This window comes from Mirounga angustirostris, unplaced genomic scaffold (assembly GCF_029215605.1).
Source record: "Mirounga angustirostris isolate CCGP_5_RB_7025 unplaced genomic scaffold, mMirAng1.0.hap1 SCAF_14, whole genome shotgun sequence".
NCBI classification, from domain to species: Eukaryota; Metazoa; Chordata; class Mammalia; order Carnivora; family Phocidae; genus Mirounga; species Mirounga angustirostris.
Window position 1 is genome coordinate 47,477,806 of NW_026991722.1, and position 22,897 is coordinate 47,500,702.

Here is a 22,897-nt window from a genome sequence, read left to right on the forward strand (position 1 = left end):
AAAGACTGGACAAAAGCTGTCTTTAAGAGGCTGCCATTTTCCCAGCCTGCACCCTGAATGCCAGGCCCATCTTGCCTTGCTGAATTCTGAGCATTCTCTCTGGTTAATAGTGCCACTTTATGTTGATCCTTTTACGCAGCAATTTTCTCAAAAAAGACAAGATGCCTCTTATTTAACTTGGAAACTGTGTGCAGTTTTTCTAAAGCATTAGATAATACTGTTAAGTATTCAAATACCCCCTGGTCTGAACCAGGTTAACTGATAAATATTAAATTTTAAAATCGTATTAAATAAAATCTGAAAATCATTAGGATGCAATAAAAAAGTTATGGTCTCTGGATGGCCATGATTTCAAAAGCAACTACAAACGAGGAAGACATTACTCCTTTGGGAAAGTTTCTCAGAGACCAGTAAGAATAGACACCAGGGCATGATTAGACAAAACATGGACTCTTTGGGGCTGCTAAAGAATTGCAAACCACCAGCCAAAACCTCCTGAATCTAGTTTCTTTTGCCAGATTAAAAGAAGAACAGGTCCTAGTTAACTGAGAATATCTGTTATAGGGACCAGGGTGGTGTGCAGAGGCTCGTAACTTTACAATCAATCCATTTGAACGAAGACCATCATTTCATAGTAAATGGTTTGGCTGAGGAAGTAGAAAAAAATCCGATTGGGTTTCTATCTTGAAAAAAGGGGACTATAATGTGAAGGATAAGCCTATTTCATATTACATTTGATAAAATTAGGCTAAAGACATGCAATTATAACCATGTTCTAATTTGTCCTAAAGAACAACAACAACAAAATAAAATGAGTGTTCTTTCTTTTGTTTTGTGTGTACTTTTTCTGACCAACTACCCTGGAACCTTTTGCCTTATGTTTTACTTTTAATAAGACAACCAGAAAGGTCATTTTTGCAAACGATTCAAGGGCTTCATCAATTTTCTAAGTGCCTTTCTTAATCTTGATATCAATTCCTTTCCAAAAGAGTCATCACACCCCTTCTTCTTTGCTCTTCAATGGTAAACTGGTATTCTCTCAGACCTTCATTTGTCAGTGTGGGAGTACCAAGAGATTCTATAACATTACCTCCAGTGTCTTCATGACTCACTGGACCTTTTGCAAGATCTGCAATGTCCCTCTGCACTTAACTAACATTGAATTTCCATTTCCATAATATTCCCAGATTTCTAATAGCCAGACCTGAGGCAATGGCTGTGGGGAGACATTGGTCTTACCTGAGAGGGGTGCATGGGGGCCCAAGGGGGTGGGAACTGATTTTATAGGTGGTGATTTTATAGGTGGCCAATTCATTAGTACGTAGGGCTGTCCTGCGCAGCCCTATAACTCCAGGGACTCGGCTACACCAGGACCCCTGTGACAGCCCCTTGCAGCTGTGGCTTTGAAATGACCAGGCCATCAGTTGAAACACAGCCCTTCCAGGTAGAGAGTCCCAGGCTGGAATAGGGCAAATGCTCAGTCAGTCACACTCCCACCCGTCACAGTTCCTAGGGATCGGGGCCCCCACGGCCCCCATTGAGAGGCAGGTGCAATTCCACAAGCACCATGCATGCTGAGTCAAACAAATTCAGATTTCAGTCCTGGGGTTCAGAGGCTTTGGAGTCTTAGAAAAACTCCTTAATCTTTGAGCCTCAATTTCCTCATCTATGAAACTAGAAAAGGAGAATAAGAAACAGAGACAGATTCCCTGGCACAGGGCAAAAAATGATCAGTAGCTCCTGGGTTTTTGACAACACTCCAGTTCCTCCCACTGAGGCTGCACCCTCACCTGACACCTCCTCCACCACCCCCTCATTCTGGCTCAACGGACTGGGATCAGCCTGGCTGTCCTAGCTCTGGCCCCTCCTCCAACCCCAGCCAGTAGCAAGGTCACCCCAAAATGGCTTATGCCTGAGCCCACCTGAGGCACATGCTCCTTCGACACCTACACCCTCTAAGAAGAACTTCGTGCCACCTTCGCAGATGCACTGGCCACCTGTAAAATTAGTACCCCCAGGCCTCCTCCAGCATTTGGGGCTGCCTCCCCGCCCCTCCAAGAACAGTGTGGCTGGCACTCCAGCTGCAAATGCCAAGTGAACCCCATGATGAACACACAAGGCCCTGGCATGTAGCCTGGGACCCCACAGGCTCTCATCCAACACTCAGACCAGGGTGTTCACCCTGGAAAAATAGGTCCATTCACAAAAGCACATAATCTGACAATTTCCCTATCAAAAAGCTGTATCTAGCTCTTCCTACACCAGAAAAGAAAGGTGCTTATTTGGAAAACAACCAAATTTGAGGGGCACCTGGCTGGCTCAGTCAGTAGAGCATGCAACTCTTGATCTCGGAGTTGTGAGTTCAAGCCCCATGCTGGGTATAGAGATTACTTAAAAATAAAATCTTACGGAGCGCCTGGGTGGCTCAGTCAGTTGCGTGTCTGACTATTGATTTTGGCTCAGGTCATGATCTCGGGGCTGTGGGATCAAGCCCTACATCTAGCACAGTGCTTAGCTCAGAGTCTGCTTCTCCCTCTCCCCCTCCCCCCACTCATTTGCACTCTCTCTCTAATAAATAAATAAATAAAATCTTACAAAAAAATAAAAGTAATCTGTATGCCCAAGGTGGGGCTTGAACTCACAACCCTGAGATCAAGAGTCACATGCTCTACTGACTGAGCCAGCCAGGTGCCCAGGATTTGTTTTCTAAAAGCCAGTACAGGGACGCCTGGGTGACTCAGTCAGTTAAGCGTCTGCCTTCGGCTCAGGTCATGATCCCAGGGTCCTGGGATCGAGCCCCGCATCGGGCTCCCTGCTACGTGGGAAGCTGCTTCTTCCCTCTCCCACTCCCCTTGCTTGTGTTCCCTCTCTCGCTGTGTCTCTCTCAATCAAATAAAATTTTTTTAAAATCTTAAAAAAAAAAAATAAGCCAGTACATCTGGGACGCCTGGGTGGCTCAGTCAGTTGAGTGTCTGCCTTCAGCTCAGGTCATGATCCCGGGGTTCTGGGATCGAGTGTCATATCAGGCTCCCTGCTCAGCTGGGAACCTACTTCTCCCTGCAGTCCTGCCTCATAAACGAAGTCCATTACTATGCGAAGTCCTCATCATTGGGCACAGTTAACAAGCAGAGGTGTTTCCATGTTTAAATGACTGACAATACATAGCTTTCTTATTAAGCAAGCAGACATTAAGTAAGAGCCCAAGCATTACGTGTCAACATCATCAAATGGGAAGAGGCCGTGACTGGTCCTTCAATTGAGTCATCAGGCTTCCCTGCCTTGTCTGATGGTTACAATTTGGGCCTTTCCACACTGTCGCTGAATACTTTTTAGGCCAATGTGGCTCACATTCAATGACTATACACACCAGCTTCCCTAAAGCCCCCAGACTCATTTGAGAATATTATCTTTTGAAAGCTGGACTCTGTCTAGACAAGTAAGTCCTAATCCATGACAAGACTGCTTATCTGGATACATCTACCTGGACCAGATTAATCCACTTACCATCAGGGCTGATGGTTCATTGCAGAGCAAGTCACTGTGTGCTCCTGAGACTCAGGGCTGGTTATAATGAATCCACTTAGCTAAAACTTAAGGAAAGGTCACTGGAAGAAGAGAGGGGAAAAAATCACATGGAAAAACATGTGCCTGGGGTAACAGGGGACTGGACGAGGCAAGACCCAGGGCCAGTATTTGGAAAGTATCTTTTGGGCACGAAAGTGTCAGCGCAGTAACAATGAGTAACTATCCACACAAGCTGACGGGGGTAGGGCAGCTGCCCCGCCAACCAAAAGGCCTCCTGGCCATAGCTCTTGTCAGCCCAGTCGGCAGCAATGCTGGGGACCCGAGGAGAGTGAGGGGCAAAGTAGGAGCTCTGCCCGGGGCATCTTCATCAGAGCTTCTGGAAAGGGGTCATCTCTTCTTAGTACAGCAAGCAGAGTGCCTCTGAGAGAGAGGGCTGATGGGGGCAGGGGGGTAACTGTCAGACGAGCCTCACCAGAGCTGGACTCTGAGCTCGCTGCTGTCCCCGCTGATCAGGGAGGCCAGGCAGGGTCATCCTGGGGTCCAGCTGGGCCCGCTGGTCAAGGGCAATCCCCTTAAGGGGTGACCTAAAGCAGCAGCTTGACTCAAAAGCCAATGTCAGGCAGCGGGCCCCACAGGGGACAGCATGTGAGTCTGACAGGACCAGCAAGTGATGAGGAAGGTGGCCCCTGGCCTTAGCCTCAGTGTCAAACAAGGAAGTAAGTTTGGATCAATGCTCTCTCCCTTTGGCTGCCCATTGGAACCCCTGGGGCCCGTTAAAAATCTCTGGGAGCAAAACACAAGCTTTGAGAGCGAGAAGGAACCTGGACCATCTGGGCCAACCAATGCTATCCTCACAAAAAGGTAATTTCCTCCATGGCTCCAGCTCTCCCCATGTAAGGAGCCCCCTTCCTGGCTACAAGACGGGCCACTGGAGGGCATGGTTATGCCTTCACAGGTGTGAAGGAAGCGAGGGCATCATGGATACCTCAGTTACACAGGTGATGGGTGAGCTGAGGTCATGGCTTAAATCTGCTCAGACAGTTATTATGACCTCAAAAAAGAAAAACACAACCACCACAAAAATAACCTATAACTAATATAGACATAAGACATGCACATACTTGTAATTTATTTGCTTTTTTGCCAATGTCTTTCACCTGCTGACCATCTCCCCCAGACAAAACTGAACCACACTAGACAGTGGGCTGACTCAAGTGAGGGGCCATGCTTTCCTCACTCATTTGGCCTAGGGATAGAGCATATTTTAGCAACAGTAGATACTCAGTTAAGGCTGGCTGAATAAAATGATGAACTCCATCATCAGGCAGGTGGGTTCTCATGGACTTTTCCCAAAAAGCACCTGATTTTCACTCAATGCTTTTCTATACACAGTTATCAGTGGGCTCTCTCTACTAAATATATGAGTTCCCAGTCTGATCAACAGAAGTTCCAACATCATCCTCAGAAAGCTTCCCAATGTCGCACTACAACAGGAAGTAGAGGGAGGCAGAAGACCCTCATCTAGCGGGAGGGCGGGAAGGAAGGGACAGCTGAGTGACAGTCACAGGTATAACACATGATGTTTAAAATGGGTTTCTTCTAAGGGGGTGCCTGGTTAAGCGTCTGCCTTTGGCTCAGGTCATGATCTCAGGGTTCTGGGATCGAGCCCTGCGTCCAGCTCCCTGCTACCTCTCCCTCTGCCCCTCTCCCCGCTCATGCTCTCTCTTCTCTCAAATGAATAAATTAAAAAAACATTAAAAAAAATAAAATGGGTTTCTTCTGGGGCGCCTGGGTGGCTCAGTCAGTTAAGTGTCTGCCTTCGGCTCAGGTCATGATCTTGGGGTCCTGGGATCGAGCCCTGTATTGGGCTCGGCTCAGTGGGGAGCCTGCTTCTCTCTCTCTCTCTGCCCTTCCCCCGGACTTGTGTTCACATTCTCTCTCTGAAATAAATCAATAAAACCTTTTTTTAAAAAATGGGTTTCTTCTGTTTATTATTACACATTCATTTTTCCAAGTGGAATTTGAACTGCTTTTATGACTATAAAAGTAATACATCTCACCATAAAAAAATTCAAATCAGGAAACGTATAAAGTGGAAACTGAGAAATGACCTGCAAACCCAGTGGCCAGGGGCACCCTATAAGAATTTGATGTCCTCTCAGACCCTTTTCCTAGTTCCACATCTACCAAGAAATGTAAATATATATATTTGTCTGTGATTGAAACTGTGAAAAGAAAAAAGGGTTGACTTTATAAAAGCAAGGGGCAGTGGGAACAGCACCCTGCCGTGGGACAAAGCTGCAATCTGTCTCCACCTGTGGAGATGCTTGCAGCGCCTGAGCAGGGTATGAAGAAGGAGGAGCCAACAGAGAATCCAGGGGTCTCGCCTAGGGTACCTTGTTCTCCAGCTGGGGAAGGAGGTCAGTAGAGGTGAGAGGAGGGGGACCAAGGGCCACCAGGAGGAGTGGGTTCCAACCTCACCTCAAGGCCTGGTCCCGATGCCTGCAGGTTCACAACATCAACCTGCAGGTGTGGGGGAGTGGTCCGAAACCTTTCTGGGTTCTCCGAGAACTCCGAGGACTATCAGGGTGCAGACCCCCTTCCCAGGTAAAGCTGGTGCTACAGAGCTGCAGGCAAGGAGTCAGGGCTGGACACGAAGAAGTCCCACCTCAACCAAGAGACTAAGGGAGCTTCATCTCTTAAGTCTCCTTTTCTGACTTAGAGTTCAAAGCTTCCAAGGGGCCCAAACAGGACCCAGCAAGAAAACAGAGGGAGGCCACTCACCTAGAAACTAGCAGGGCTGGCCTCTTTAGCAGATAGGAAATCTCTTCATAAAATGTCCTGAGATCCTACCCCGTCTCTTGTATCTCCACATCACAAACCTATTCTTTTGTTCTAAGAATAGTGTTCAGGTCATGCACAAGAGGTGTTCCTAGAAAGCAGCGCAGAAGTCTGTAATTGGTAAGCTTATTTACTATGGGAGCCTACTACTTAAAGGAACCCTATAGAGAAGAACCTCCATACATCCAAGAATTATACTGTCATTGATAACACCTTTGGGAAAACGCTGGTTTTCAAATACCAGGCTCTCTGAAAGCCAAGTGCACCTCTAATATGCACTGTTACTTCCTTCGTTTCTCTAACATAGCTCTGAGTTGTTGACACACAGCATCATAAGCTTACTCAACAGATGCAGCAACTAAGTTATAACTTTGTTCATGATTTGGCAAAAGTTAAAGCCAAGATTCCAGATGCTCCTTTAGCAGAAGTCAAATTGGACTGGGCTCAGTGAAGAAGCAAACTGTTTTTGCACCAATACATATGTGTTCACAGATGAAGAAAGGAAAGTCAGCTGTCACCTCTTAATAGAAGCTACACACACAGTCTTAAAGCAAAATCGGCCTTACCTTCAGCACGAAGATGTGTTTATTAGATCCAGGCTTAATCCTGCTTTGCACAGATCTAAAGCTTTGTCCAGCAGCAAAGGTGGTGATGGAACTGAAAATGGCCCTTATTGCTCACCTGGCCACGGCTGCCAGTCCGACTGGGGGGGGAGACCCCAGAGAAGAGCCACGGAATCTATCACTGCAGTGGCAGGCTAGCTGGGCCAGGCCCCCAGGCTGGGGCAATCAACCAACACCCCACTGCACCAGTCAGCCCTTGCTCTGCCTCCGAGCAAAGGACACACAGCGGGCTTGCTTGTGAAAAACCTTCCACAGCAGCTAATGCATCTAAAGCCAGCTCCATACCCGGAATACGGATGGAGACAATTCAAACCCCCCAGCGGGTCGTGGAAATTTTCCTTTAAAAAGAAGGAAAATAGAGGATTATCTTTAAGAAAAGGGGGGGATGTCACCTGGGTGGCTCAGTCAGTGAAGTGTCTGACTCTTGATTACGGCTTGGGTCACGATCTCAGGGTCGTGAGATCGAGCCCCACATCAGGCTCCATGCTCAGTGCAGAGCCCGCTACATTTTTATACACAGGTCAAGAAAGCAACTTTAAGTGTTTACAGAAAATACAAAAGCACTTGGCTTGCCTGAGTTTACTTTCATTTCAAAGTTGTCATCAGACTTGCCAAATCCTGGAAAACCAAGGTGTGAGGTCATCTCAGTATTTAGGGCTGTTCAGAGACAGACTTGTTGGCAGGATTTAGGAACTGGCCGGGTACTCCCTCCTCAGATGCCTGGGTCCACGCTGCCCACCACCACCCTGCTAACCTTATAAAACACCCTTTCCGTCATGTCATTCCCCAGGGTAAGATCCACAAAGATTTGCTGTGGAAACAAGTTCAAACTCCTCTGACAAAGGGACTAGATGGGGAGGTCAGAAAACAGCATGTCCCACAGCACCCTGGGCCACCGCAAAGGCCCTTGCCCAGTCTCCTGGGACACCCTCAGGGTATCAGGAAATAAAGGGGCCAGCCAGGGCCGCGGGCTGGGTGACAGTGTCGTGTCCTAAGCTGACCAAATGTGCAGAAATGCAAAAACCAAAAGTGGACATAATCAGGATTCAGGAAGTTTTGGGGTTTTGCGTGGCTGAGAGATAAATGATGTTCTTGTGACCAAACATGCTGGATACCAACCTGGGGATCGAGGGGAAAGAGTGAGGACCAAGCCAGGACACAGTGAGGGAGGGAGAGAGATGAGCAATGGAAAACCACTCAAGAATAAAAGGGTTAGCTTCACATCCTGGAGACAGAAGAGCTCTGTCAATCTAACATAACCTGTGCAAGAAGTATGGGGCCAACTCATGGATGTTCTAGATGGGCATCAGAATTCAAGCAATCAAATCCAGGGTTTCTCTGCAAAAGGGATTCCCTGGGCCAGGTGGGGGAGGGCGACTAGAAATCCAACACCTTGGGCTCAGAGTTTAAGGCCAGGAGAGACCAGGTATGGCATGAGTGAGCTCAAAGGAGAACCAAAATTCAATTGGGAAGAGGCGAGGAGAAGGAGGAACCCGACTAGCATGAGAGTGTCAAAAGGCAAATCTAGGGCGGATTTCTCATTTTGCATTTCTGCCCTACCAGAGCTGAATAGGATGGAATACCAGGTATGTACCAGGCACAGAGGAATCCTCGGAAGCAAAGTCAGGGAAGAACCAAAAAGGAGCCAGGAAACAGGCCCCCTATCAGATGGCCAGGGTTGGTTCCGGGAGGAGCTAGAATGGATGGGTGGGGCTAGGGTTGGCGCCACATAAGTGTGAGCGCACCCTCATGCAGTGTGTCCTTCTGACACCAGATGAACAAAAGAGGTGTGCGAACACCTGCAGGGCTCCTGTCGGGGAACGAGGGTGCAGATGCAGTAGGCTGGGGTTGCTTCCTTAGAAAGAGGCTGACTGCAACCGGTTGCCGAGCCTGGTAAAGGCCCACGAGCACCGAGTTGTATCTGATGGATGTGTGGCCTCCACTCATCTCAAGCCTCTTCAGGAAGCGTGTTTCATCCTGGACACTTTTCTCTGTCCTCAGGACGGGGCCTTCTCTTAAATACCACACCCTGACAATGGGCTGAGCACAGGCGACCGCCCTTCCTTGCCCTATCATTAGGAGGACTTACTGGTGCTTTGCAAGAATGCCTTTGCATGCTCAACACTTTCTAAGCCACATACACACTTTTCCATTCGAAAGCAAAACGAGGGCTCTCTACGCCCAGCTGTATGGGGTTTGCCGCACAAAGGCTGAGGTGCACCTCCTCCACGAGAAAGTCCAACTCTGGCGGGAGGGGCACCCCTCTCCCTGGCTCCCCAGTCCTGGAAAGATGAGAGCTAATTTAATTAGGACCAGCAGGGAGTTCAGGAAGGCTGGTTACTTCCACATCAGTATTTAAAGGGACCTCTAGGAGGCTGCCCTTGCAGCATAATCGCTCCCCTGAGTTTCTCCCTTGGTTCCCAGCCTGACCTTTCTCTGTTCTAAAGGGCCTTCAGGAGAAATGGATTTTGACAGCTCAGAAACAGCATGCAATTATTTATAGCAAATTCAGGATTGATGGGGTTCCATCAATCTTTATTTTCTAGTTCTTCAGATTAACCTTGGCCCACGCTCAATAGCAGCTTATGGAAACAAAGACTGATGCTTCCTTATCCATCCGACTTCAAGCCACAGCATCCTCTCTCCTAACAAGGGGCCCAGGTGATCTCATTTCTTTCTGGAAGGCTTTTTAAAAATGCCTTATTTCTCCTGCCCCGAATGATAATTCCCTTTATTGAAGCTGAATGGGGACTGGGGACTTCAGAATCACTGGCCTCATAAGGGGTTTATGGGGCAAAGAATGCCCCCAAGGGTGATCAAATCTTAGTTCAAAAGAAAACTCAGAATCTACTTTACCTGCTCTTCATCCATCCAAATCCTAATGTCTCCTCCTAAGGCACCGTGCATAGCCACCTGCTATGCAAAGCCGTCCCTGACTATTTCTGAATTCCTACGTTTGGTATCTTTACCATATTAGGAAATATTCATATCTAGATACTTGTAGAATGATTGATTTTATCCTTTTTTAAGATTTTATTTACTTGACAGAGATAGACCGAGCGAGAGAGGGAACACAAGCAGGGGGAGTGGGAGTGAGAAGCAGGCCTCCTGCTGAGCAGGGAGCCCGATGCAGGGCTCGATCCCAGGACCCCAAGATCATGACCTGAGCCGAAGGCAGCCGCTTAACAACTGAGCCACCCAGGTGCCCCGATTTTATTCTTATTTTAAACCCTGTATCTCCAACCAGACTGCAAGTACCTTGACCAGATAACTGTCTTCTCTTCTTTGAAACTCCTTTAATAACTACATTACCTTGTCATAGTAAATGCTCAATAAATCCTGAAGTATGGCACAGACAACCATCTGTAGCTACCACTGGCCCACTCGGGGGTGGGGGGGGCCAAGGATGGATCTTCACTGCTCCCGTGAGACCCTCAGGCAAGCCAACAGAAGCCAAAGCCATATTGAGAATGAGTTTCAAAACCAAAGCTGGGACCTTGGGGATCATCGGATCACTGATATTCAAACTTCAGAGCAGCAGGATGTTTTTTTCAAATTAATTTTATGTCAAATCCCAAGATGTAAAACAGATTAGAATAATTGAAAATTTTATAAATTGGATGTATAAAAGGTACTTATAACTCAACCACTATTAGAGCAGAGAAGCTATTTTGATGTACAAACAGTATGAAACCAGGAATTATGGATGACATTGCTAGTCTAAGATCAATGTCAGCATCTAATTTGTTTCTTTTGGTCTTGGTTGTACAGTACAGAGATAATCTCAATTGACACAGATAAGTAGGTGCCTATGGCAACCATTTTTAAACATCTCAGGACCCAATTCAATTAAATAGATGTGGCAGGTGAAGCTTAGTTGCACAAAATCAACTTATTCTGGCAGCACAAATTAATTAATGCATAATTAATGCATACATAGTCACCCGTGTGATAGGGTTTGCTATAGAACACTATCGGGTTTATATTTTACTGCAGTTTTTAAAACATTTATATACAACTATATATACATATTTATTATGCATGTTAAATTTATATTTATATATTAATATACTATATGTACATATGTACCATATGTATTAAATTATGTATGTATAATATACATGTACATTACACCTCAAAATGTTAAACACAGAATTACCCCACATGACTGGCAATTCCATTCTTAGATATAACCCAAGAGAAACAAAAGCATACCTACATAAAAATTTGCACAAGAATGTTCAAAACAGCATGATTCACAACAGCCAAGATGTGAAAACAACCCCAATGTCCAACAACTCATGAATGAGTGAACAAGATACAACACAATTTGTCCATAAAAAGAGCAAACTACGGACACATGCTATACAATGGATGAACCTTGAAAACATGATGCTAGGTGAAAGAAGCCAGTCACAAAAGACCCCATATTGTGGGATTCCAAATACATGAACTGCCCAGAACAGGCAAATCCCTAGAGACAGACCGTATGCTTTAGTGGTTGTCCAAGTGCTGGGTGTAAGATGTGGGGGGAATAGGGAATGGCTGCCAATGGCCACAGGGTTTCTTTTTAGGGTGATGAAAATGTTTGAAAATTACATAGTGGTGATGGTTGTACAACTTTGTGAGTATACTAAACCCACTGAACAGTACACTTTAAATGGGTGGTGGTGTGAACTGTATCTCAATCAAGCTGTTAAAATACTTACATATGATATATAAATGCTAAAATATCTATGCCATATATATATATATATATATAAATGCATATTGAGGAAAAACACATAGTGAAAAATAGATCAACTGTTTGTGGAATTGTGAAAGTTCTTGCTGAGCTCCTCAGAGCTCTAGATAACACAATTTTGAAGACTATGGCTCTGGTTCAATTTCCCTCGACCAGAGCTACGGAGACTGAGAGGCTGCCCGACCTGCCCAGGCCAGAGCCAGGCGGTAGGAGAGCAAGGCCAGGGTGCAGACTACCTCACAGCAGAGGGGCTTCCTTTCCTTTTTCATGTGGGTTGAACTGGTCCTTTTGGGTTTGTTTCCAGCCCTCCGCAGCAGGCAGTGTGGGGGAAGGGAAGGTGGACCTGGGCAAACCCTGGAAAGGCAAAGCCCTGGAAAGACCCTGGAAACCCTGGAAAGACAAAGCCAAACACCTGCGGAGCGCCCACACAGCCACCCCTTCTCCCTGTGGGGCAAACAGGCAACCCCCTTGATGCATACATCAAAGTGTTTATTTGGAGCTCTGAGACTTCGATTTCCGTAACTTCTCATTTCCCTAGCCTCTAGTGGAAGCCAAGCGGGCAAAGGACTCCCTTTGTATTAAAGGCTGATCCTGTCTTCTAAGAGAGAACCCGAGAGCAACTTCAGGCATCCAAGAAGCAAGATGGAAGACAATACCCCCTCTGAGGTGCTTCTGTGCTCCTGTCAGTGTCTGGGGAGGTAGTTTAATTTTTTAACAGCTCTTTCGGAGCCCTTTGAAAATATATTATTAGCACATCTGCCTCACCGTATACATAATTAGCAACCACAGTTCTAATTACCAGACTGTTCAGGAAAGGTTTCCAAAGTGAATTTGAGGCATAAGAACCGTGCCTAAAACCACATGAATATTCACTTAGATGTAATGTGGATTCAACTGTTTATTGGATTCTTTACAAAAGCCTATCCCAGAGGTCTGAATGGCCCCTTTATGCCAGGGCTTCTGTATGATACCACATGGTTATTGTGGAAAATAATATTCCTAACAACCTGGAAGGTGGCGGGGTGGGGGGAGAGATATATGGTTTTCAACCAATGTTTTCAGAAAGTAATGGATTAAAATAAATGCAATCAGCCGCCATTTTATTTCCCTAAGGATTTTTTTTTTTTTTAAGATTTTACTTATTTATATGAGAGAGAAAGAACGAGCATGAGCAGGGGGAGGAAGAAGCAGACTCCCTGCTGAGCCCAACACGGGACTCGATCCCAGGACCCTGAGATCATGACCTGAGCCAAAGCCAGGCGCTTAACCCATTGAGCCACCCAGGCGCCGTTTCCCTAAGGATGTTCAATGGTGTCACTCTTTAGCACAGGATCCTCAGACTGGGATGCCTGACTTCCCAGGGGTTCTGTGCACTTTTAAAACCAGATGCAAAGTGTGTATGTGTGTATGTACATATGTCCACTTCCCCCTCTTTTCTAAAAGAGAGTCTATAAGATCCCAAGAAAAGATTAGAAACCACTGTTACCAAGCAGAGGATGGTGCTAACGCGGTAGCAGAGGTAACAAGCAGAGTTCTAGATTCAGCTATCACTATTGTGTGACTCTAAGCAATATTCTAATAACAGTATCATCGTTATTACTGTCACAACAATATACACACAAGTACTCACGGTCCTGGGCGTCAGGGATACAAAGAAGAGTGAAGAAATGCAGACTCGGCCCCCGTTCTGCGTGACTCATGACCTTGTATGGAGACAGGGCAAACATAGCTCTAAAACGTCAAGACTTTGGGGCGCCTGGGTGGTGGAGTTGGTTAAGGGTCCAACTCTTGATTTCAGCTCAGATCATGATCTCAGGGTTGTGAGATCGAGCCCCACATCAGGCTCCGTGCTGGGCATGGAGCCTGTTTAAGATTCTCTCTCTCCCGCTCCCTCTGCAGCCCACCCCAAGCTCACACTCTCTTTCTCACATAAATAAAATCTTAAAAACAAACAACCTTCAAGACTTTAGTCGGGGGGGTGCCTGGGTGGCTCAGTCGTTAAACGGCTGCCTTCAGCTCAGGTCATGATCCCGGGGTCCTGCGATTGAGCCCCGCATTGGGCTCCCTGCTCCGCAGGAAGCCTGCTTCTCCCTCTCCCACTCTCCCTGCTTGGTTCCTGCTCTCGCTATCTCTCTCTCTGTGTCAAATAAATAAATAAAATCTTAAAAAAAAAAAAAAGACTTTAGTCAGATTCTCACAGGCCAGAGCTTGGGATGCAGATGGGGGCCAGGCCCAGGGAGTTGGGGTTCCAGGGGGTGGCAGCAATCTGGGGAGAAACTGAGGGATGACAGTCAAAGCAACACCAGACTAGAAGTGAGAGCCCTCTTTGAGAACGGAGTAGATTCCTAAAAATCGCAAGGAAAAATAATAACACTTTGATCTGTCAAAAGTCAAATAGTAACAAAACAGAAAGACGTTGTAAAGCTTTACAAAGAAATAAGAGGCCTAAGTAAAGGTACGCAGGGCTGACAAGAAGAGGATATATACCATAGGAAGGCTCAACTTGTTGTACAGCTCACAACAAATGTCTCTTACAGAAGAAGGAATGGGGCTGTCTTCCAGAGGGGAACTGGGAAGGACAGAGGGCTGCTCAGTGATCCCTCAATGCACAGGAACCTTCCCTTCGCCACGTGGGACAAAGCTCACCAGAATGATACACTATGTGTGCATTCAGCCATTCATCCATCACTCATTACACACCCGTGACGAGGTGCTGGGGAAGCAAGGATGAAAAGAGCATGATGCTGGGCGCCTGGGTGGCTCAGTTGGTTGAGCGACTGCCTTCGGCTCAGGTCATGATCCTGGAGTCCCGGGATCGAGTCCCGCATCGGGCTCCCTGCTTGGCGGGGAGTCTGCTTCTCCCTCTGACCCTCCCCCCTCTCATGTGCTCTCTCTCATTCTCTCTCTCTCAAATAAATACATAAAATCTTAAAAAAAAAAATTAAAAAAAAAAAAAGCATGATGCCTGCCTTCAAGAACAATCCGGTGGGGAGACCCATTAAGGGAGAATTACAAAAGTGGAGAGTGCACCAATAGGTGTGTTCGAGGTGGGAGCAAGGAGGAGGGAGGCTCCCAGCTCAGGCCAGGTGGGGCCAAGGAGGAGCAAACTAGGGAAGGCCTTCTGGGCGTCAGCGCTGGGAGGGACCCAGGAGATCACTAATCCAGGGGAGGGGACCTCGCACCGCCCAGCTGCCCAGGTCACGTGCTAGCAAAGCCCACCAGCCTCCAATCACATGCGACACTATCCGGTCTTCCCTGAAGGGAAGAGCAAACCCTCACCTTCTTTGCAGCCAACACATATGAACAAAGGTTTTAACCTTTCCAATACAAAACACCCCTCCAATTTGTCCTTGCTCCCTGCTCAGTCTGAGACATTCTCTTCCTGGATTCTGACACGTGTCCTTTGAAATTGAAGCTTGTCAAGCATCAGGACAGGTGAGGCTCGCTCTGAGGCTGGTCTGTGCCTATTAAATTGGCTCTAAGATTTAATGCCTTATAATCATCAAGAGCCCATTTTCCCAGGTTCATAAAAAACCCAGCAGCCTGGCTTTGGCTTTCGCTTTTAGACTAATAAAAAGCATGGGGGCATCAAGGGACCCAAAGCCCATCAACATGGTGCCTGAGAAGCCTTGGGTGTGTGGTCTTGGAACCCAGAACACTGAGCATAAAGCTCGGAAGCATCCCTGCCACCCAACCCTCCAGAGGCCCAGAGCGAAGGTGTGGGAGAAAGGGGACAGTCATCCTGTGTGTGCTCAGACATTCCTTCCAACAGCACTGAGGCTCTCAGGAGGAACATCACACCAGATCAAAAAGCCGGCAGGCCCTGGTTACACATTTATATTTCATTTTGTGAACATTCTGTACTAAGCACTCTGCTAAAGTCTTTATTTTTTTTTTAAAGATTTTATTTATTTGAGAGCGCACACGAGCAGGGGGAGCAGCAGAGGCAGAGGGAGAAGCAGACCCCCCGCTGAGCAAGGAGCTCGATGCGGGACTCGATCCAGGACCCTGGGATCATGACCTGAGCCGAAGGCAGACGCTTAACTGACTGAGTCACCCAGGCGACCTTCTGCTAAAGGCTTTACAGGTATCTTTGTGTTTACTTCTCACAACACCCCTGCAAGGTAGGTCCTACTGACTTCCATTTTACAGATGGAGAAACTGAGGTCCCAACATGGTGCTTAACTTGCCCAAGGACACAGAGCCAGGGGGTGGTAGGTAAGGAATGGGGCAATGTATATACACAGTCTAAGGTGGCACTTTGCAAAGGGAGATTCATTCTTGCGCCTCGCCTTTTCCAGAACTACAGCGCACAAGTGTCTCTTACAGAAGAAGGAATGGGGCTGTCTTCCAGAAGGGAACTGGGAAGGACAGAGGGCTGCTCAGTGATCCCTCCCTCCCGCAGGACTAGCTGACCCACTCAGGGCCACCGCCAAGCCTGGGAAGGAGCCACGTACTCTGAGGCGCCCTGTGACCCCAAGGCGGCTGGCTCCAATAAGGGGAAAACCAACGGGATTTCGAAGGAGTCTCTGGAGAGCCTCGGCAGGTCACACACCACTTCAAGCCCCCTCACTACCTATGGGAGCAACACACCTGTCTCACAGTCCTTGCAAATTCTGGTGAGTTCTCCTGAAGTTTGTTTCAAAACAAGTGAAGCTTTTTCTGTCTCTGCTACCTTTGAAAGGAAGCTCTTCTAGCTTCAAACAACTTCAAAGTTTATTTTCCAATGAGAGCTATTTTGCCAAAAAAATAAAGTTTTACCCAACTGGGGAGGGATGATGGTTTTTTAAAAATTAACTCCAGGGACGCCTGGGTGGCTCAGCTGGTTAAGCGTCTGCCTTTGGCTCTGGTCATGATCCCAGGGTCCTGGGATCGAGCCCCGCATCGGGCTCCTTGCTCAGCGGGGAGCCTGCTTCTCCTTCTCCCACTCCCCCTGCTTGTGCTCTCTCTCTTAAAAAATTTTTTTTTAAATAATAAAAAATTAACTTTGGAGCACAGAACAGTTTTTTTGTTCATTGGAGGTCTTTCCTTTGCTTGGTGACTGCAGCTATTCACAGGGCAGCAGAAGCAGAGCGGCGGTCGGACAAGCGGTCTAAGACTTTGGCATGGGGTAAAAGAACATGGCCCCAGGGCGCCCGGTGACTCAGTCGGTTGAGCATCCAACTCTTGGTTTCAGCTCATGTCATGATCTCAGGGTCAGGGGATCGAGCCCCGAGTCAGGCTCCTTGCTCAGCGCAGAGTCTGCTTGTCCCTCTCCTTGCCCCCTCTCACCTCTCTCTCTCATAAATAAAATCTTTAAAAAAGAAAAGAAGAGAAGAGAAAATGGCCCAAGCCATGCAGACTGCCTACAAATCCACGGCTGGGAAAGCACCCTGCAAACAGCTGGCCACCAAAGCCCCCGGGAGAAGCACCCCCTCTACCGGCAGGGAAAAATCCCCACATCCACAGGCCTGGGACCGTTGCACTTCAGGAGGTCCGTGGTTACCAGAAATCCACCAAGCTTGAGCATCTGATCCAGAAGCTGCCTTTCCAGAGGTTGCTGAGGGAGATTACTCAGGATTTCAAAACCCATCTGAAGTTTCGGGGTGCCGCCATTACCTCACTTCTGGAGGCCAGTGAAGTGCGCTGGTGGGCTTCTTTGAAGATCCTAATCTAGGTTCCATCCAGGCCGGGCATCACCATCACACCCAAAGACATCTAGTTGGCTCACTGGATATGGGGTGGGGGGAGCGTAAGTGAAGGCAGTTTTTATGGTGTTTTGTAGTAAATTCTGTAAAATATTTTGGTTTAATTTGCAACTTTTTTGGGGGGAAGAAACTGTTTATAGTATGTTGCGTTTGTACTTGAGTCACTCCGTCTTTCCCTCAGGACGACTATGAAAAGTGACTCCTCCCAGGCCTCGGTGATGTGAGCACTATTGCTCAGGAGGAACCAAGTTGCTAAGATGCAGAAGGGACAGGTCTCATGATGCATGTTTCTGTATGTGAATGACTTGTTGGGTAGCTATTAAAGTACTAGAACTGATAAATGTGTACAGAGTCCTTTTGCAATAAAACTGGTTATGACTTGATCCAAGGGTTTAACCATTGGGGCTGTTAAGTCTGACCATACATCACTGTGCTAGAATGTGCGCTTTTTCAAGGGTGAAGATAACAAGTCTTAACCACAGTGTAGCTTACAGTTTCCTTAAAAAAAAAAAAAAAGTAAACCTGGTAGTGATAGAATACACTATGTACATTTATAATAGTTATTTTTATATATTGTGGTGTCAACATTTTTAAATTAAATGTTTTACATTAAAAAAAATTAACTTTGGGGTGCCTGGGTGGCTCAGTTGTTAAGCGTCTGCCTTCGGCTCGGGTCACGATCCTGGGGTCCTGGGATCGAGCCCCGCATCAGACTCCCTGCTTGGCAGAGAGCCTGCTTCTCCCTCTCCCACTCCCCATGCTTGTGTTCCCTCTCTTACTGTCTCTGTCAAATAAAAATAATAATAATAAAAATTTAAAAATTAAAAAAAAATTAACTTTGGAACCTTGGATTGGGCCACACGGCAAGCTTTGCCCTTGAACTCTAAGGCTCCATTAACAGAATAATTGTGTTTTCCTCACAGACTAGGCAGGTTCTTTGTAAAAGGTCTGACATGACAGGCTTAATGTATTTAACCATAGGACCAGGTCTTTAGGTGACTGGGGCCCAGTGAGACCCTGCATCATGGGGACCTGTGGGGGGACCCCTCCAGCACAGATGGGCATGTGCAAACATCTGACTGCTCTTCTGCCCCATGGAGGGCCTTGTCCTCGTCCTCATCATGGAAGACAGTGTGGAGGGGGAGCTCCTCCTGAGGAAAGAAGCGGAGGGGCCAGGGACTCCTCTTGCAGGCTCAACAGTCAGCCCTGGCCTGGAGCTCTATGCCTTGCTTGCTTTTCTTCTTTCTTTTTAAAGATGTATTTTTTTTTATTTGAGAGAGAGCATGCAAGCTAGTGGGGGGAGGGGCAAAGGGAGAGAGAGAGTCTCAAGAAGACTCTACGCTAAGCTGAGCATGGAGCCCGACACGGGGCTCAATCCCATGACCCTGAGATCATGACCTGAGTCGAAACCAAGAGTTGGCCGCCCAACCGACTGCGCCACCCAGGTGCCTCTATGCTTTGCTTTTTTCTGCCATTAAATTTTTTTATTGTGATAAAATATGCATAACATAAAATTGCCATTTTAACCATTTTTAAGTGCACAATTTAGTGGCATTAAGTATATTCAAACTGTTGCACCACCATGAGCACCATCAATCTCTAGAAATGTTTCATCCCACACTGAAACTCTATGCTCTTATTAAACACTAACTTCCTAGTCTTCCTCCCCACAGGCAACCACCATCCTATTTTCTGTCTCTGTGATTTTGATTACTTTAGGTACTTCACGTAACTGGAATCATTCAACATTTGTACTATTGTGTCTGGCCTATTTCACTTAGCACAATGTCCTCAAAGTTCATCCATGTTGTGCATGCATCAGAATTCCCTTCCTTTTTAAGGCTGAATAGTTGTATACACTGCTATTGGGCTGAGACATTCATCCGCTGATGGATATGTGGGCTGCTTTGGCTATTGTGAATAATGCTGCAGTGAACACGAGTGGGCAAATACCTGTTTGAGTTCCAAGCCTGTTTTGTTTTTGTTTTTACTCTTAAAAGGCAAACTAGTATCAGTCCCATCAGATACCTCAGGGGTTGCCCCTGGGTGACCCTGAGGGGCTTCAGGTGTGAAAGGGCAGAGGGAGTCCCAGGAGCTGCCACCATCTGTCTTGCCCACACAGCCACGGGTGTCACCCAGAGAGCTGCCAGCTCAGCTCTACGGTGTTTATGGGAAACGGCCCGTTGCTTCTAAGCGTGGGAATGGAGGGAAGGGTACAAGCCCTTGCAGGCTCAGGTATCCTTCCACGCCCCCAGACACACCCTCCCCTCCAAGGAGGCAAAGCTGCCTGCTAAACTCCCCCAGGGCATACCTTGGGCTACAGGGGCTCTGGTTTGGAATGGCCCCTTCCCTCCTCCCTCTTGCCCCTCTCTGCAGAGCCTCTCTTTGCTCCCATGGCATCCTGAGCAGTGCTCGGTCATTGCAGCCCTGCACCGTCTAGTGGATGTTCTTGTCTGGCTCTCCTAAGTGATGCACAGGTCCCTAAGTCCAGGACTAACACACCTTAGGTGCACAATAACTACCTGTTAAATGACTGAACAAACCAAAATAATCAGCACCTCAAAACCCCCCAATTAGCACCAAATTAACACTACCCAAATTACGACCAACAGAATCTAACCAATATGATTTCCATACGGATGGCACCTTGCTAGCCTTTTAAGAGCTAGTATTTTGAAAGAGCTAATAAAACTGCAAAAAGGGAGGCATCTGGTAAATAAAATAGACCCTGGATCTCCAAACAGCTTTTGAAAAAACTGGCCTGAGGATTCACAGTGAGGGTGTTGGGGGGACAGTCCCAGGTGCACACAGGTTTCCAGCCATGTGCGAAGAAACATCCCCGAGTCTCCCAAAGAAGTCTGGAAAGTTTTCTTTTTTTTTTTTTAAGTAAAAAAAAAAAAATAGATGGAATTGAAATTACCATTAAGCAAACATACAAATATTAAAAGCATACTCCCAGGAGATTTGGGAAAATAATTTCCGCTGATAGTGATCTCGAGATTAGTTTTATGGAGTGACTCGAGCCACCAGGCAGTGAATGAGCCCTCTGGTTTCTATTTCCAGCTTCCCCTGTCCTGGTTAAGTCGTTTGGAGCTAACTTCTCCTTTTTTTTTTTTCTACTGTAAAATGAGGGGAATGCCATCCTGCCTCCTCCATTAAGATCTTCAGCAGAGAACTCATGCTCAACACAGAACCCGCGGGACACCTGACTCTGGAGGAGGCGCCGGGGAGAGAAGCCACTCCGCCTCTGAGAACGGAGTGCTATGTGGGCAGCAAGAGTCCCATGCGGGGTATGGTTTCGTGACAAGGGAGGGCGTTCACAATGTCTTAGTGATAAAAGGAAACTTACAGAACAGCATGTGCAGTTTGGGCTCTGGTATTTAAAAAAAGAAAATATATTTTATATGTGTGTGTATATATATATATATATATATATACTGTAACAGATGATAACTGGTCCATGTGTGCGTGTGTCCTACACCAAAACATTACCTGGTCATCTCCGGGTGGTGGGTTTATGGGTAGTTTGAATTTCTGCTTCTTCTAAATGTCTCACACAGGCATTCCTTTTTCTTACCAGAAAAAAAAAAAAGTACGTTTGGGAAATGAGGTATTCATGTTATTTAGAAAGATATAAATATGTACTGTTACGGTATTCTGGATAGGATGAAAGTATCAGTTGGCGCCATTACTGAAAAAAATAGGGGGAACGGGCAAGAAATAAAAGGTTGATAAGACAGCCCATTAGGATTAATTTCTTAGCCAGTTGCTTGCACACACATGAAAAAAAATCCCTAGAATTGCTTCTTTCCAGTAGACAGGAAATCAGTCATTTCCCTCGAAATGTGAACTTTCAGGCACCAAGTTTGATGAGGCATCATTGCATTCAAACTAACCTTCCCCTTCCCTTTGTAAATCACCCCTTATGAGAGATTGCCTCTAGATGGGTGGGGGAAAAACAGAGCAAAATCCTGAGTGTGATTTTTTTTTTTTAGGATTTTATTTATTTATTTGACAGAGAGAGGCACAGCGAGAGAGGGAACACAAGCAGGGGGAGTGAGTGAGGGAGAAGCAGGCTTCCCGCTGAGCAGGGAGCCTGATGTGGGGCTCCATCCCAGGACCCTGGGATCATGACGTGAACTGAAGGCAGATGCTTAACAACTGAGCCACCCAGGCGCCCCTTGAGTGTGATTTATAAACATTCATAGCAGTATTCACAAAAGCCGAAAAGTAGAAACAACGGGAATGTCCATCAACGTATGAATAGATAAGCAAAATGTGGAAAATATACACAATGGAATATTATTCAGCCTTAAAAAGGAAGGGGATTCTAACACATGCACAACATGGATGGGCTTTATGCTGAATGAAATAAGCTAGCTATAGGGTGCCTGGGTGGCTCAGTCGTTAAGCGTCTGTCTTCAGCTCAGGTCATGGTCCCAGGGTCCTGGGATCGAGCCCCGCGTCGGGCTCCCTGCTCCGCGGGAAGCCTGCTTCTCCCTCTCCCACTCCCCCTGCTTGTATTCCCTCTCTCACTGTGTCTCTCTCTGTCAAATAAATAAATAAAATCTAAAAAAAAAAAAAAGAAAGAAAGAAGCCAGTTATAAACGGCAAATACTAGGGGTGCGTGGGTGGTTCAGTCAGGTAAGCAACCAACTCTTGATTTCGGCTCAGGTCATGATCTCAGGGTCATGAGGTCAAGCCCCGCTTGAGAGTCTCTCTTTCCCTCTCCCTCTGCCCCTCCACCCGCTCTTCCTCTCTAGCTTAAGGAAAAAAAAAAAAAAAAGGGAAATACTGTATGATTCCACTTATATGGGACACCTAGAACAGGCAAATTCAGAGATAGCAGAATTGCGGTTTTCCAAGGCTGGGGAGAGGGGGCAATGGGGAGTTATTATTTAATGGGTACAGAGTTAAGAGTCTCGCAAGATGAAAAGAGTTTTGGTGATTAACCACAAAACAATGTTAATGTACTTAATATCACTGACCTGTATGCTTACAAATGGCTAAGATGGTAAATTCGATGTTATACAAAGCTCAGGCATGTGGGTTTACACTCCCTGTTCAGTTCGGTTTACGGATGCAGGGAGCAATTTCTGATACACAGAAACCCAACTTTTCCCAACATCACACCTGTCTCCCAGCAGAGGCTGGTCTGTAATTAAACCTAACACGGGAAAAGAATCTCATTCCCGCTTCTGCAACTGGCCACTCAGGGAGAGACGCTTAAAAAAATACACCAGACAACACACAGCCCACACGTGGCCCATACGCTGGCCGTGCTGCTGGCTGATGTGGGGCCCTGGGAGGTCAGGCAGCACATTCACCCCAGGCCATCGTGATGATGACACTGGCCTGTGTCGCCCGGGGGAGTGGGGGGCCTGGCCAACAACAACACAGTCATGGGCTAAAGGGAGACAGCCTCACCCTAGCTTGCAAGGTGAAGTTAGACGTTCATATCCGAAATCATCTTCATA

General features: G+C 46.8%; 1 protein-coding gene across 2 annotated transcripts in view; it reads right to left on the reverse strand.

The window, feature by feature from the left end:
* CABLES1 (Cdk5 and Abl enzyme substrate 1) overlaps nucleotides 1-22,897 on the reverse strand; it is a 111,117-nt gene that overhangs the window by 63,601 nt on the left and 24,619 nt on the right. The gene's annotated exons all lie outside the window — the stretch shown is intronic.